At 43.0% G+C, this 17961-nt stretch overlaps 1 protein-coding gene across 1 annotated transcript in view; it reads left to right on the forward strand.

Annotated features, from left to right (window-relative positions):
• PARVA (parvin alpha) overlaps positions 1-17961 on the forward strand; it is a 167121-nt gene that overhangs the window by 25086 nt on the left and 124074 nt on the right. The gene's annotated exons all lie outside the window — the stretch shown is intronic.

Below are 17961 nucleotides of genomic sequence, written 5' to 3' on the forward strand. Positions count from 1 at the left end.
CACCTGTGGTCAGGAATTCGAGACCATCCTGACCAACATGGTGAAACCCCATGTCTACTAAAAATACAAAATTAGCCGGGCATGGTGGCTCATGCCTTTAATCCCAGCTACTGGAGAGGCTGAGGCAGGAGAATCACCTGAACCCAGGAGGTGGAGGTTGCAGTGAACCGAGATCAGGCCATTGCACTCTAGCCTGGGCAAAAAGAACGAAACTCCATCTCAACAAAAAAAAGGGAGAAAAAGAAAAGGCCTTATGGAAGTTTTTCCATGGGTTTTGCATCTTGCAAATACTTTATTTTTGATTCACGTTTGGTTGAAAAAAATCCACATATAAGTGGGTCTCACAGCTCAAACTGGTGGTGTTCAAGGGTCAACTGTATGATTTTAAAAAAAGACTTGAATGAATCATGAGTGTAGACTTTCTGTAGTCCCCAGATAGTAAACTAAGCACCAAACGTGTTTACTGAAGAACAGCTTTACACATGTCTTCAGGGACTCTGTTTGGGAGCCGTTGGTCAGCTTTTGAACTCTAATTCTGAGATACTCCTGGAGGCAGTGGTCAGTGCCTGGAGAATCAGGCTCCTGAAGATGAGCCCTGGAGGCATTGGTCAGTGCCTGGAGAATCGGGCTCCTGAAGATGAGCCCTGGAGGCGTTGGTCAGTGCCTGGAGAATCGGGCTCCTGAAGATGAGCCCTGGAGCCTCTAAAAGTTAGAAGCACAGGCTTCCTGGGTAATAGGGAGGCCTGGCCAAAGTCTGGGCTTTGCCCTGGCCAGATTGGCTCAGCCTGGGTTAGTTGTTCAACCCATGACACATATCTTGCTTGAAAGGTACAGTGTAGCCCAGACCCCAGCTGCATTTTAATTAAACAGTGAAAATCCATCAAAGACTCAGCCTCCTCCACTGGCTAGTTCTCCTGAGTCCCAGGTGAAGCTTGCTCATGGCTGGCCAGGAGGACCTCCCAATTCTCCACCTAAAATCAACAGCCAACACTTGGCAGCCCAGCTTCTGACCCAATGCAAATTAAGCCTGGCATTTGGAGATGGTATTAAGTGTCCTAAATCAATATTTTGGAGGCAGAATCAGAACAATTAAAACCCTGCTTTCCTATTCAGACCATTGGAATATAAGATTTTCAGTTCACTTTTAAAGCTCAGAAGGTTGAAAAAGAAAGATTATTCTTGGCAATGCTCTGAGCATAGTTTATTCCATCTTCAGCATCTTTTCCTTTTATTTGTATACATATCCAACATATGTCAAGCACCTAGGGACCCCCATGTATGATATTACATTTAATCCTTCCAGGAACCCTGGCAGGTCCCAATTTTACAGATGAGGAAACTGAGACCCAGAGAAGTGACTTGTCCAAGATCTCTCAGCTATTAATTGGTAGAACAGGGATTTCAATTGGTTTCTTCATACCAAAGTGTAACTCTTTGCCTACTATAACACAGCTGGCTTTTCTGAAGTATTTTTCATTCATCAATAATAATTATTAATAATGATAAATCAACAGTGACAATAGAAGCTGTTTAATAATTTACCATTTCTCTAGTTTTTAAAGGTGCTGGCAGTTTGTCAGATTTGTCCATTTGTTCAACAAATGTTGATTGCGAGGCAAGCCTGGGAGGGAGTTGTCTGGGCCGTGGAAGCAAAGTGCCTGGTCCTAGCACACACTGACTGTGTCACCTGGGACAGGTTCATCATTCTCTCTGAGCTCCAGTTTCCCCCTCTGCTAAATGGCATGACTAGCAGCTGTCTCATAAGGTTGTCTTGAAGATGAAAGGAATTGATACTTGTGAAGTGTCTAAAACAGGGCCTGGCTCTCAGTGGGCATTCCAGAAATAGGATCCCCTGCCAGGCATTGCCCAAGCTTTATGTCTTCGCTCACATGGAACTTCATCTTGTTCACAGTACGTTTAACCAGTTGGTATTATGACTTATATGTGTATTAACCTAGCTAAAACTGTTTAGGTTTATGGTAAAACAGAATTTTTAAAGGGTAGAAATATAAACTGAAAAGTAAAGTCCCCCTCTTTTTTACTTCCAGGCTTTGACAGTACTGCTGTAGCCTGTCAGAAATGCTTGTTTTGTTCTTTCTTCCTTTATCCTTTCCTTTCCTTTCCTGTCCTGTCCTTGTTTTGTTTATATACAACTGCAATACTGTTGTTAAGAGTGTTCAGCGGTTTATTCTTTTTCACGTACCTGTTTGTCCTGGATATGTTTCACATGGGGATTGACCTCATTTTTATAAACAGCTTTGTGCCTTGCTTGGATGTGCCACTCAGTGCATAAAGATGTTTACCAGGTTCCCTATTGGTGAACATTTAAGTTTTTTTATAGGCTGAAAGATAATTTATTTAATCATACCTTTCTTTTATTATTATTATTTTTAGAGATGGGGTCTTGCTGTATTGCCTGTGCTGGACTTGAACTCTTGGGCTCAAGCAATCCCCCTGCCTCAGCCTCTCCAGTAGATGGGACTACAAGCATGAGCCACTGCACCCAGCTTAATTTTTTTTTAGTGTTTTGCTACTCTGAACAATGCTGCATTAAACATGCTTGCAAACAACATTCTACACCAGTTTATCTGCACAATAAATTCTTAGAGGTGGAATTGCTGAGGCAAAATGTTTCTAAGTTTGGATTTTGCTGGATTTTACCACATTGCTCTCCAAAAAGGAAATGCTAGGGAAGAAAAACACCTATGCACATTTTAGTAAAACTCTTATTCTTGTTAAGAATTCAGTCTTGAAAAGAGACAGTGGAAACGAAAAGTTATCCCGATCTCTAATCTTATCGGAGATACTTCTCTTTGCCACACGTTTTTGGGCAACAAATTCTCAGGCTCCTAGCTTCAGCATGTTGATCCAGACAGGATGTTCTGGATTTCAAGGCGAAATCCTGTGTGTTCTTAACCATCTCTCCATTCCCAAGTCTCCTGCCCCCGTTTTCTGGGGGAAGGTCTTTTTTTTTTTTCCTTCAACTTTTGAGGATAAACATTTAGAGATTTCACACTCCTCTGGATGTGGAGGGCCGATTTCTGACTAGAGGAGGAAGTCATGGAAGAGCATCCACATGCGGAGGTCTGAAGCCAGTGGTTGCTAAGTGTTCCACTAGCCTAGCACGGGCCTCTCTGCCCCCTTGAATTCCTCCAGGCCCAGGAACAGCTGGGCCCTGCCAGTGTCCTTCCCTCTGCTTCCAGTCCATTTGGCAGGGAGAAATGGGACTTGTTAACAGGCTGATTTCCTTTTAGGGATGACTGCTTCACCAACCCCCAGCCAACTAGGAGCAGACACCCAAATGATGAAGATAATAAATTACATCCAAAGCCATGGTGAGGAGGGAGTGTTGAATGACTCACGAGCCCCTCCATCCTCCTGTTACATTCCAAGAGCTGCCTTCCTTGGGACTTAGATCACTGCCTGAGAACAACACCCCAACCAGGCTGCGGAGGAAGACCAGCTGCTGTTTGCTGGCCTGTGTGACAGTGACCAGGTGTGGGCCCTGGCTGGAAACAAGTTCTGGATTTTTATTTTGGCCTGGTCTTTTGAATAGGCTGGTGACCCTGGCTATTGTAAGAGCCCTGACTGGGGTAGGCACAGGAGGACAGGGGTCCCTAGAGGCTAGACTGTGAACCCCTTGTAAGAGCAGAAGTGAGATACAGGGCATTTCTACTTTTATAAAGGGTTCACAGTCTAGCCTCTAGGGACCCCTGTCCTCCTGTGCCTAGCCCAGTGTCCTGGAGGGAGACAGACCTAATAGCTTGGTGACCTTGGGCATGTCAGTTCATTTCTCTGAATCTTGGTTTTCCCATCTACAAAATGGGCATAAGAACTCAATACCCGATCTCTAGTGTTAATAATTAAGGAGCTAATTCATGTTATGTGCTTGGCATGGAACTGAGCTCATATAAAGCACTTAATATTACTTGCTGTTATTACCACATATACCACTCTTCTTGACCCATGTTGCAAATAAGACATTGGGAGATATGGTCTGACTGTGGCTGTCACCCATGCCCATTACTTGTGATAATAATAGTGGGCACTTACGTAGAGCTTATTGTGTTCCAGTGCCTTGTATTTTTTGAATTATTTAATCCTGCTGAGCCCTGTAAGTAACTATGAGATAGGTTTTGTTTTTATCCCCATTTTATGCATGAATAAACTGAGGCACAGAGAGGTTGAGCAACTAGCCCATAGTTAGTAAATTGTGGCGCCAGGATTCAAACCAAGATTGTTGGTTCCAAAATCTATTTTCCTAACCATGATGTCATACTGCCTCTCAGTATATATTACATTTCTATAGAAAAGTTTTCCAAACATAGCAGTCCACTGACATTTACTTTTCTCTTTTTTCTTGCATTAAAAAAATGTTTTTTTCTTGTAATAGCTGTAAAGCATTATAAAAATTTTTGAACATATGGAAGTATAACAATATTTTCCCGCAGTGCTGCTACCTACAGCAGAGGGGCAGTTCTTTTTTATATCCAATCTTTGTGGACTGTGATGTCCTACTGTGTGTGACTGCTATGCAGCTTGTGTAACCTGTAATTCTCCACTGGAGTTGGACAGCAGTCAAGCTGGTCTATACTCTGTTCAACTAGACAGTGCCGTGGTACACCCTCCTGAATGTCATAGCAATATCAAATTGCTAAATATTTCTAAATGCTTATTATAAGTTCTTATCATGGACAGGGAGCAAACAGTTCCCAGGCTGATGCTGATCTGCAGATCACACTCTGTGTAGCACTGACCTAGATAAACACTGTATTTTATCATATTTATTTCCAAGTTTTTTTGTGTGTATTTTGTTGTTGTTTTTAGCTTGTGTATACTTTTTGATTTTTTTTCTTGTTACATTTTCCATTACAATGTTACAGTAAATAATTCTTGTATATCTTCTTTAGTGACTATAATGTAAATAATAGGTGCCATTTGGAAGATGTACCATAGATTACCAACCTTTTCCCTCGGTGTTGGAGCTTAGGTATGTTTTCAGTTATTTGCTATCATAAAAATACATTGATAAAGTTTTATATAAATATTTTTTCCATATTTAGTGTTACTTCTTTAGGGTAGATTTTCCAGAATGGAATTTCTGGGTCAAACATTATGAAGGCTTTAAATTTCTTGATAGATGGCAGAAGGATCACTTGAGCCCAGGAATTTGAGACCAGCCTGGGCAACATAGTGAGACTCAATCTCTATTAAAAAATAAAAATTAAAACATAAATAAAAATTACTTGATATATATGCCTGACCAAATTCAAATTACTTTCTAAAAAGGATGTGCCAACATATGTTCCCAGCAGTAGTCTATGAGAGTGCCTATTTATCTATATTCTTTTCAGCATTTATTGTTATAATTTATTAAATTTGCTTAGTGGAAACAACTTTAATTGGTTTTATTTGAATTTCCATGATTACCAGTGAGGTTGAACGTTTTTCATGCATAAACCCATTTATATTTCTCCCTTTGCTTTATAATCAGTTGGACACTAGAATAAAAATGTATTACTTTGAGTAGATTTCAAAGTACTTCAGATTGGAGGGCAAGTCAATGTGTGCAGAAAGTCTGTGCATATGGACATACCTTATCTCCACTGTCTAGATCCTTCTCCTTTTCTCTGCTCTCAGAATGGGGGAGTACTTTTATATGACCTTGATGGTCCTTGTCTTTAGAAAAATGCACTTGAATTCATACCAAATACTATGCATCGATAATATAGCAAGTGTATGGGACTTTTCTTGAGTATTTCCATTTTTTTCTTCAGCCTTATTAAAATTTTTTCTTTCCCTCCCTCTCTTTTTTGTGAGTTGGGCCTGTTTTGTATGTTTTGTAAGTATAACATAACAGTTTGAATTAATCAATTTTTGCAACTGTTTTGCATCCAATGAATTTCTGACATATTTTTGTTAATTATAGGGAAAGCAAGAAGAATATTTGAAATCTGGGTGACTTTAGGAACTTCTAGATGCCTGAACACAAACATTTAACTGTATTCCCATGTGATCTGTGCTATACTAGCAGTGTGGGCAAAGTGAGGCCTGAGGAGCAACGTAGGCAGCTGGGGCTGGAGTCTGGCAATAAATGTTGACCTGTATTTCCCTTAAAGAGACTTTGTGAGGGCTCATTTGTTGTTTAATAACATGAGGAGTTGTTTATCAATAAGACAGTGATTTCTCAGTGTGCACCAAAGTGCACCCTTTCAAAGTGTGTGCCACTGCAGCGTGTAGCAGGACTAGGGTATTCCATCACGGTCGATTCCCACCTTAACAAGCCTTGGGTCCTTTCCCTGGGCTGGTAGATATTTTTAAGCAAAACAAAAGAGCATACTTGGAATCTGCAGCGACCTCACAGGCAAATAATTAAAAGTGGCTAAAATATGTGGATATCTGTTTTACATTTAGGAAAGCTATGTTAATAAATATCTACAGAAAAAATGTATTATGCTCAAATTAGTTTGGAAAAAGCAAGGTTAAAGGGGCTTCTTTTCCTGCTAAGGCTTAACACACTATTTCAATTTCCAAAGAAGAGGCAAAGATAGGATTTAATATGCAGTTTTTTCAGAACTTTTTTTTTTACCGATGGGATCCTATTTTTCAAAAGGCACCTACTAACCTCTTGCACAGTACCATTCTGCAGCACACACAGACAATGGAGCATGCTGGTGCCAGCCCAGTGTCTGTGGCATTGATGTTCACCTTGGTCATGAATCCTGTGAAGTTGAGGACATTGTACTGAAGTATAGAATTATCTGTGAAGTGGGAATGATGGTCCCTACTTTAGAAAGGGCTGGATTTGAAATGCTGTCACATTCCCCAACTTTCCTTTGTGTCCAGTGACAGAGCAGTAACATTTAGGGAACAATAGGATTGGGAAACCATGATCGCAGGGCAGTCTCTCATGACACTGAAAAAATGTTTTTTCCTTTTACTAAAATAAAACAATCAAGACAGCCTAGTATGTTAGGATATTTTATACAATTTACAGTACCAGTGCAATACTTACTGCACAGTAGCTAAGGTGTAATATAGACATGGGAGTGTGACTGCTTGTGTCAAATCTAGACTTTGCCACTTAATTACCTTTAAGCAGTTAGTCAACCCGTCAGAATTCTCAAGTTCCCCAACTAGGGAATGTGGATAATTTCACCCATTTATAGGGTTAATAGAGGGATTAAAAATTCATGTAAAGTGTTATAACCTCATGTATGAGTCAAGGCCCTGGGAGGGAACGCTTTGCACACTCCATGGAGTGATTGAAGAGAGTAGTGGAGGGACTATTTACAAAGAGTGGGTTTGAAGGGAACCAATGAGGGTGAAGCACCCCAAGGCAACAGCAGGGAGCAGTGACTACCCTTAGATAAGAGGTAGGGGGTCAGGATATTGACCAGCAGCTGGGGAGAAATCTGTAGGCACAGAAGAGGGCCTCAGCAGGAACTGTGGCCCTCAGAAGAGCAAAACAATTACTGCCAATATGTGTCCCAGCAGGGAGGGAACCAGGGGAATAAACATCCATTATTCCTGATGTCATCCGTTGGCCAAACCCAACCACAGTACAGAGTGGATCTGGAGGGGCAAGTGGATATTTAGCATAGTAAATGTTAACTAAGGTTGATGGGTACTATGCAATTAATTTCCTTTTTCCCCTTTGGTCACAAGAAGTTCTATAGAATTGCTCTTACTGTATGTGTAACTTTTGGAAAATTGAAAATTACTTAACCTCATTGTGCCTAAGCTTTTTCTATCTCGCTAAAGGAGATACTACTGGTATATTCCCATGATGTAAGTAAGATAATGAGTTAATACATATCAAGTGCATAGGACAAATAATGTCTGACCCATAGTAGGCTCTCAATAAATGTGAAGCAATGAGCTGTTTCTCTTCACAGTTTCAAAGAGACGTTGACATGTACATTCTGCTTTGTTTCAGAGACTACGCACACATACATACGAAGGAGCTTATTTTCCTCCTAGGTCTGGCCTTCTGTCAGAAAGCTGAATGCCTTTCTCATTTTGTTACTCAGAGTGATTGGGTCTCCGTTCTGGGCCTCAACTGAACCTCAGAAATCCAAATACATTTTTCTGATGCTGATGGTAACTTTTCTGTAATGTACTTGGCACGGCTGAGAATATGTTGTTCTCATTCCCTCTCTATAGCCTGTGGTTAGCCCTGCCCATGAAATCTTCGTACTAAAGCACATGTTATCAGCCCTGCTGGCACATGCCTCACTGCCTCCTTCCTCACAGGGGCCAGCACAGGGTAGCTCGAAGGGCCTGTCCCCTCTTCTCAGTCTCCTTTCTCACTCCCTTTTTCCCAAGGCTTCATTGTGAAACTCTTACTGTATTCTGCCTTGTCCCTCTACCATTTCTATTTATCATAACAGGAGGAGGGGGAGAAGGAATCTTCTTGCTTTTCCAGTTTTGCCAGGAGCAGCCTGAGTCCTTGGTTTTGAGGTCATTAGGATGGGGAGCAACAGGTACCCTGATTAGTCTCCTAGCAGGTGATTGGAAGCCTACACAACCTTCAGGGAATCTGAAGGCTTTTGCATGGTGATGATGGGAAGCCCCCAGCCTTCTCTGTACCCAGCCAGTGCTCTGAGCATTTCCACTGTGCGTGGGAGGTTCTGATGTGGTGGGACCCAGAAGGTAGCAGGCCAAATACTTGAGGTATGTGCTCAATGTTTAGTTATGAGGAGAAACTGACGTTACATTAACAAAGCCAGTAAGCCGGTTTCTTTATATTCAAAATAAGAGATTAGATGTGTTTATTTCATGTCATTTTCTGCACTAGGCAACGTCTTAGAAAATATAGTAAAGGAGTTAAAATGTAGCTACTCAGATAAATTGCTCATTCCCACCAAACAGCTCTAATGTCTAGGGTTAGTTTGGTTTCAAACTTTCAGCTGACCTGCACCTCCCAACATCAGGTTCTGTCAGCCAGCTGGTTTTGGGGTTGGTGGCACCTCTAGTTACACCTTGCACCTTGCACTTTTGGCAGTGTAAATATGTTCATCCAAAGTAGCTCTCAGAGGGGAGTGTGATTTTTAACCCTCTCTCACCTGATGCGTTCTCTTCTTTGACAGAAATGGAAACAATTTACACTTTACCAGATATGGAAGAAGCAGCATGTAGAAACCTGAGTTAACTGGTACCATATTTCCAATTTATTCTAGGGATATTTCAGCGTTTTTTATAAACTCGCACCCCAGGCAGCTGCCCAGTTGGCTCACTGTTTAATATAGCTCTTTTTTTTTTTTTTTTTAATCACTGGGAAATGCTTGGATAGGAGGCTTGCCAGGACCTCAGTAGTATGGCCTATGTGTAGTCTGTTTATTCATTTTTTCAGCAAACACTGGAAGTTATCCCAGCCTGCATTACCATCAGGTCTTAGAGTTGCAGATTTTAGCAGGATATTCCAGGGTGCCAGTGCTTGGGAATGAAAGGCTTATGATTTGGGGAGATCAGTCCATTTGTTGCAGGGATGCTGATAGAGCAGGGCCCAGTTCCCTGGGGATGCAAAGTAGGGCATGAGGGCCCCAAAAACGGTCCAGTTCTAAAGGGATTCAAGAGTACACTCAGTCTGACTGGGCCCAGAAGGGAAGAGGGAAAGCTCTTGGTGCTAGGACCCAATCAGAGCCTCCGCTGAAGCAGAATTTGAAGTTGCTGGCAGAAGGAGTTGCTTTTGTATCCTAAATCTTCTGCAGTTGGGCTATCCCTTCATGGGCATGGGATGGCAGGTGGCCAGAGCCATGTGCCAATAATTAGATGGGGACTGGAGAGGCTGCTGAGACTAAAAGAAAGCGTTGAATTTGGCCCCATTTAGGGTAGCGCGGGTGGCCCTGTTTGCTTCCAGCTGTGGAGCTTGAGTCATTAGGGGTCCTGGCCAGATGCTTTGGACACGTGGCATAGCCCAGAGCACTTTCAGTCCTGGCATCTGACCCTGGCCATCCTTACATCCTCATCTTTTCTGGAGCTTACTGACCCATTGTCTGAAGTCACTGAAAAAAGCTGTGGAAGGCCAAGGAGAAAACCCTGTAATGTAATTGACATGGTTCTCCCACGGTCCATATGGGAGCAATAGTGAAAGTCACTCACATGTGTCTAGTTTTACAGTTTACAAAGGAAGGAATCTGGGCTGTGTCAACTACCAGCTGGGTATCTAGGTGCAACTCACTTAAACCCTCTTAGCCTCAGTTTCCTCATTTATAAAACAGGTAATAAAAGTCTCTGCCTGGCCCATCTAACGGGTTTTTCATTTGTGAGAATAGGCTTTTTCCTTCTGGGCAAGAAAAAAGAGTCAGAAGGCAGAAAGGAGCAAGAACAACAAAAAGGTGGGGCTGGGACAGGTCCAGAGGAAAGGCCAGGAATCAGATTTTTGATGTGACATGGTAAAGAAGTGTGCTCTCTTCTTCAGATTGCCTAAAATTGCACCATATACCTTTGAGTGGGCATTGAAATTGCTTCGTTGAATTCAAATTGCATTGTAATTATGTTTTCCCTGATTACAAATTTAACACATGCTTATAGGAAAAAGTTTAGAAAAATATATTAAGTATAAAGAAAAGCCAGGAGTGTTGCCTCATGCCTGTAATCCCAGCACTTTGGGAGGTTGAGGGGGAGGATCACTTGGGCCCTGGAGGTCAAGGCTGCAGTGAGCCGTGAGTCCACCACTGAACTCTAGCCTGGGTGACAGAGTGAGACCCTGTCTCAAGAAAATAATAATGAAGACAAACATTAAAATAAACCATAGTCTTTTTGCTGTTAACATTTGGATATGTTTTCTTCTCTTTCATTGTTCATATATCTAATATTGTAATAATAGAATTAGAGCTAGACACAGTGGCTCACCCCTGTAATCCCAGCAATTTGGGAGGGTGGGTGGATCGATTGAGGTCAGGAGTTTGAGACCAACCTGGCCAGCATGGTGAAACCCCATCTCTACTAAAAATACAAAAATTAGCTGGCGCAGTGGCAGGTGCCTGTAATCCCAGCTACTTGGGAGGCTGAAGCAGGAGAATTGCTTGAACCTGGGAGGCAGAGGTTGCAGTGAGCTGAGATCCTGCCACTGCACTCCAGCCTGGGTGACAGAGAGTCTCTCTCAAAAGAAAAAAGAATTGGAATCATACTGTATATTCAATTATGCAACCCAAGCTTTTTCAGTGTTATTTATACATGTATATGTTTTTAGCTCTGAAATCATACTGTGTATTAGGGTTACCCAGAGAAACAGAACCAGTAGGGAAGATACACACACACACACACACACACACACACACACACACACACACACACACACACACACACACAGATTTAGTTTAAGAAGTTGGCTCAGGTGATTGTGGAGGCTGGGAAGTTCAGAATCCATAAGCAACCCAACAGGCTGGAAACTCAGGCAGGAATTAATTAATTCTATTGTTTTACGATAGAATTCCATTTTCTCTGAGAAATCTGATTTTGTTCTTAAGGCTTTCGACTGATTGGATGAGGTCCAACCACATTATGTAGGATAACCTCATTTACTTAAAGTCAACTGATTGTGGATGTTAACCACATCTACAAAATACCTTTAGAGCAACATCTAGATTAGTGATTGATTAAATAACAGGATACTGTATCCTAGCCAAGGTGACATATAAAACTAAACTATAACATGTTGCATACCCCAATTTTGTATTTTGATTTTCTTTTTTACTTTACATGTCATGAACATTTTCCCGTAACACCAAACATTCTATAAGAATTTGATATTTAATGACTATATTGACTTTTCATCCAATGACTTTCTCATGATTTATTTAAAATTTCCACATTGTTAGCTGTTTAGGTTTTATCTGGTTTTTATTATAAACATTCTTACTGCCATCTTTTTGTGCATCTTCTTCTTATGTATGTCCTATTAGTCCCTAGAATATATTCACTAGCATGGAATTACTGGGTCAAAAGGTATGAAAATTTTAAGCTTTTAATGTACATTGCTAACATTTCCCTGGGGTGTTGCTACTCAAAGTGTGATCCTTTGGTCCGTACCATCAGTATCAAAGCAGATTGACTGTTTTGATGTTTAAAATGTGTATATCTGTGATATTTTAGCATAAGGAAATATCAATTCCTTGGGAGGCTGGAACCATCTTTTTTAAGACTTATTTCTGATGTTTCGGTTCTACCTTGCATGTCTTCAGAAAAAATAGTGGATAAATTTAGTTTTCTACTGTAGGCATCATAGATTGAACTGACGCTAGGGAAAGCCCATAGAAATGTACACTGCTGTTCTTTGGAGCTGAAGCATAGAGGAGATAAACCATGAAAGTATATTTTTAAATGTTTCATTTAAAACATGCCCAGTAAACAAAGAGTTCTTTCCAGCCGGCTTTTTAAGGTGTTTTTTGAAATCAGGAAACTGTAAATATTCAGTCTGGGGGCATGGGAAAAGGGATTTCTTAGGCTCCAGTTACATGTCACAGTGTCCAGTTTTTTCTCCTCGTGGTCTCTTCTCACACCCTCCTAAATGTCCCCAGCTGCTCAAATGATCACCAGCACAGAGGAAAGCAGTTTGATGCTCTAAGGCCTGGAAGTATTAAGTTCTCCCTGCATCACCCTCAGGGTATGCATGGCTCAGCCCTCTTGAAGGACCTTAACATGAGGACAGAGCCCTGACAGATGGCTTTGAGGTGCAGAGGTGTTTTGTGATTGGAGGCCTTTTTGCACCTCATAAGGAGTAGGTCTCCCTGCCATCTGATCCATCCTGCCTTCCATGGCTAAAATAAGTCTTCCTAAAACACAGGCTTGTCTCTTGTTCCGGAACCTGCAATGAGTCCCCATCCTTTTAAAGAGGAAGTGTAAATTCCTTAGTCCACATTTAAGGACTCGAGAGTCTGGCTCTTACTTGACTTTGTTTTCCTTTGCTTTATAATAGCAATTTCTACTGACTGTTTTTCACATGTGTCCTGCCAATTCTAAGATCTGCACCTTTGCTTGGGCATTCCCCTGTTGTCACCACATGCCCCCACCCTGGCCTGGCCCTACTTATTCAATCCAGCCACTGCGACCCCATTGTCTCTCACGTGTCTGGCCCTGCAGCCTTCCTGTCGCAGCAGTGAACCTGAGCTCATATGCTTCCTGGTGCCGCTGACCCTTTCACGTTTGGGGTTGGTTTTCCCAACTTGATTGTGCATTCCTGGTTTGTGGTGACCACATCCTCTCCTTTTCTCAGCCCTCTCGGTTGGCTGAGCAGACCATACCTAGTGATACTGATTGATTGGGCCACAGCAACCTCTCGGGAGGCCTCTGTCTTGGTTTCACTGCACTTCAGGAAGCTGGGGACTGCTTGGGAGCTGGACCCAGTGTTTTCATCCCTGTGCCTCTCAGCCAGACCCTATGATGAAGAGGTCAGGGATGGTTCCTTCGGAGGCTGGGGTGTAGAGTACATCCTTTGTTGGAATCCCAGCTAACTAGTTCTGGGAAGTTGGCTGTATCACTTAGTTTTTTTCATTTATCCAAGTCAGAACTGCTCACTTAGCAAATATTTCTTAAGAGCCTACTATGTACTAAGCCCTGTGTTAGGAGTTGGAGGATATAGCAGTGAATAGGGTAGACTAGGTTTCTGATCTCATGGACCAGACAGGCAATATAAAGCAAGTAATGATAATTTTAGATAATAGTGGCTTGGTGGGAAGCGGGTTGGTCACTTCAGAGCGGATGGCTAAGGAAGGCCTCCCTGAGGACAGGGTATTTCAGCTGAGATTGGAACAATGAAGTGGGACTAACTATATGATCTTGGGACTGAATGTTCCAGAAAGAGGGGTCAGTAGGTACAGCCACGAGAGTTCAAGGAACCAAAAGGAGGCCCCCATGGCTGAAGCACGGAGGAGGCCGAGGAGGATGGTGCTAGATGTTGCTCCAAAGGTAGGTCCCATAGGGCCTTGAAGGGCCACTGGAAGGCTGTGGATTTTCCCAAGGACATATGGAAAATCATTAGAGGATTTTAGCAAGTGAGTGAGCAGTTCTGGTTTCTCAACAGTGCCTGCTTCATTGAACATCAAATACAGTTAAGTAAGATGATATATATAAAATATGCAGTGGTGTGCCTGGTATACAGAGGTGCTTCAGAAGACGTAATTATTGTTTTCACATTTTGGAGACAGAATGGTTAGCTCCTACAGTTTGACCTTAAAATCTGGGATTTGTGCTAGGCTAAATAGTGGCAGCCCAAAAGTGTCTGTCCTGATTCCTGAACTTGTAGATATGTTATCTTACATGGTAATGGAGAATTAAAGTTGCAGATGGAGTTAAGTTTGCTAATCAGCTGACCTTAAAATAGGTAGAGTTTCCTGAGTTACCCAGGTGTACCGAATGTGATCACAAGTGTCCTTAAAAGTGGAAGAGAGGACAGAAGAAAGAGTCAGAAGGAGGTGTGACTATGGAAGAATGGCCATGGAGATGTGATATCACTGGCTTTGAAGATGGAGTAAGGGACCACAAACCAAAAAATAGGGTGACTGCTAGAAGGTGGGAAAGGCAAGGAAATAGATTCTCCCCTAGAGCCCTCAGAACAGAATGCAGCCCTGCCAACATGTTGATTTTAGCTCAACTTCTAACCTCCAGAATTGTGAAATAATAAATTAGTGTTGTAAGCCACTAAGCATTTAATGATTTGTTAGAGCTGCAATTGGAAGCAAGTACGAAGTTTTTGCACCAAACATTGTCAACTCCAGTTTAGTACATTCCAGCATTACCCATGACCCATGCAGTTTTAATTCTTTCTTGAGTTCACTGTCTATTGATTGGTACCTGCTACATGCCAGGCTGTCTGAGACAGCATCTTTGCTTTTGCAGAGTTGACTATCTAGTTGCTGTTGTTTTCTGTAAACTCTAGGAGTACCAAATTCCAAATGTGCCTCTAGGTGGCACATAGTAGCCTCTCCAGTACACCGGTGAAGTGACTCCCACTTTTAATTGATCCAGGAGGGCAGGAGAGACTACAGAGCTCATGGTAAGGGCTTAGGCTCTCAGCCCTAAGCCCCTCTGGGCTGGGCCACCCAGGCCCCGGGACTGCAGGGCAGGGATCAGGTTTGCCTTGTGCTGGCCTGGGCTTTGCTTGAAGTCCCCTATCTTCAGGGCTCAGCCCACAGGCCTCAGCCCACAGGCCTCCTCCAGGAAGCACCCTTGCCTGCTCCGGGCCACAGGAAGCATTCCCTCCAAGGTCTGCCCTTCCCCTCTGGCAGGGACTCTGGGCCAGCTGCTCCATCTCTTGGGCTGCGGTTATTTTCTCTTTACTGTCAGCTCCTGTCTGTGGAGACGGGCCTGTGCCAGGCATACATTTAGGGGCTCAGCAATGCCTGTGGTTTGATTGGTTGGGGCTAGATCCGAAGGGTTGCTATGCGAGGGCTTTTGCTTTATCCTTTTAGGGAAGTTCATTCTCTCCGGTTGCTTCTCCTCCTCCTTTTGGAGACATCACTAGAAAATCTCAGCAGCAGGGGCCCAGTGCCTACGCCAGCCCATCTTTCACACTGTAGCTGCCAGAATGTTCATTCCCAAACCCAACTCTGACCTAGTTCCTCCTCCAGTGGAAAACTACTGAGGATCCCTTCTCCCCACTCTATCTATAGCTATAGCTTTCAGCGTTAAAAAGAAAGAAAGAAATGAAACTTGTGTGGACCCTTCTTTTTCAATGAAGTATCGCATGGAATGTTCATCATTAAGCATGTGGACTCTGGCATCAGACAGACCAGGGTCCAAATGGAGGCTCTGCCACTTACCTGTATGACCTCAGGCAAGCTGTCTAACCTCTCTGTACCTCACTTTTCTCAGCTGTAGAATGGAGTTATGACCCTAGTTCATGAGGCTGTTGTGGAGATCAAATGTGATAAGGGCTATACAGTACTTGGCAGAATGCCTGGCCTGGTATAGCTACCAAATAAATGTTAGCTAATGTTACTAGAGCATAAATTAATTTTCTAAGTTCTAATTTATAACAGTTGTAAAGGCCATCAGTGACAATAATTTGGCTGTTTGGATGAACAAAGGAGTTTTAAAAACAGATTTCACTGTTTGTTAGGTTGCTGCAAAGGTAATTGCAATCTTTGCCATTTTAATGGTAAAAACCGCAATTATGGCTGGGTGCGGTGGCTCAAGCCTGTAATCCCAGCACTTTGGGAGGTCGAGATGGGCAAGGTGGCGGGCGCCTGTAGTTCCAGCTACTCGGGAGGCTGAGGCAGGAGAATGGTGTAAACCCGGGAGGCAGAGCTTGCAGTGAGCTGAGATCCGGCCACTGCACTTCAGCCTGGGCGACAGAGCGAGACAACGTCTCAAAAAAAAAAAAAAGAAAAAAGAAAAAAGAAAAAACCGCAATTAGCTTTGCACCAACCAATAGAACAGTTTTTGATTTATAAGAAATTGTGGGATAGTGCAGAGTTCCCACATGCCCTGTACCCAGCTCCCCTATTGTCAACGTTGTACACTGGTATGGTACATTTATTAACCAATAATACATAATCATCATCTTCATACTTTATTCAAAACTCCTTAGTTTTTACCTAATAGGTTTCTTTTTCTGCTCCAGGGTGCCACCAGGGAAGGTACCATAGTACATTAGGTTGTCCCACCTCCCTAGGTTCCTCTTGGCTATAATAGCTTTTTAGACTTTCCTTGTTTTTGATGACCTTGACACTTTTTAGGAGTACTGGTCAGGTGTTTTGTAGGATGCCCCTCTACTAGAATTTATCTGATATTCTTCTCATGGTTAGACAGAATTGAACACAGAAATGTAAAGTTAGCAGATTATGGATGACCACTCCAGTTTCCGCTTGGTCTCAGCATCCATGAAATTAGAATCAAATGTTTATGGGGAGTCTAAAACATGGTTTGAAAAATCACTGGAGGAGATGAAGATTACACTCCCTGGTGTGAGCTACGAGATCCTTCTCACTCCAGCCTCTGCCCACATCACCAGCCTGCTTTATCACTCCTTCCTGCTGCAGGCACCCCCAGCTGCTCAGCATTCCCCTAATTGGTCCGGGCATTGAGGCATATCGACTCATCCCCCAGGAATGCCTTCCCTCCTTTTTCTGCCTGCCTAATTTCTTTCTAGTCTCTACGCAAAGACTCTAAGATCCAGTTTAGCTTGTCCTTCCTCCCTGATGCCATTCCCACTTTCCCCACGGAGACTGACACTGTCCCCAGGGTTCCCTGGGCTCATCTCTCTGTTGTCCTTCTCAGCTCTCACGTCTGCCTCTTCCTCTACACTGGAAGCTTCTTAAGAGCAGGAGCTGAGTCATAATCCTCTCTATTCCTCATGTCCAGTGTGAGCCTGGCACACAGTAGGTGCTTAAGAGATGCTTAATGAATGACTCTGATGTTAAAGAAAGGTGCTGTTTCTATACCAGCTTTAACACAGCTGACTGGAACACACAGCTTTAACACTTGCCTTTGTCCTAAGAAAATGGGGTGCCCCAGTGGTTGATGAATACCAGAGATTACCCCTTGGGTGGATCTTTTAAGGTCATTTTCTCCCTGCCCCAGAGGGTGTGGGAATGAGGTGTGAGTACGGAAAGGACCACCAGGGGGCTCTGGGATGCAGTTCACCAGCCCAGGCCGAGAGGAAGGCTCAGTGGTGGCTTCAGCAGCAAGCCTGGGTCTGGCAGAATCCTCAAAGAAAGTGTGTCAAAAGAGAGGTCTGTTTTGCTACTGATGTGCCAGGTTCTGTAGCAAGGACAGGATGTACCAGCCTGTTCTTCAAACATGTGTGTGCCCCTCACTGTCCTTTGCCCCAGAGGTCCCAGCCTACAGAGAAAGGGACAAAAGATCCTGAGAGCCAATAAATAATATTTGCAGGAAAAATTGTCTTGTTATATGCACCAGCAGACCTTTACTTCATTCAGACTTCCTAATTTCCCTTTCCATGCCAGCGTTAATAGTTCTCCTTGGATCGCAAACTCTTAATAGATATTCCTAAGG

This window comes from Papio anubis, chromosome 12 (genome assembly GCF_008728515.1).
Source record: "Papio anubis isolate 15944 chromosome 12, Panubis1.0, whole genome shotgun sequence".
Lineage (NCBI taxonomy): Eukaryota > Metazoa > Chordata > Mammalia > Primates > Cercopithecidae > Papio > Papio anubis.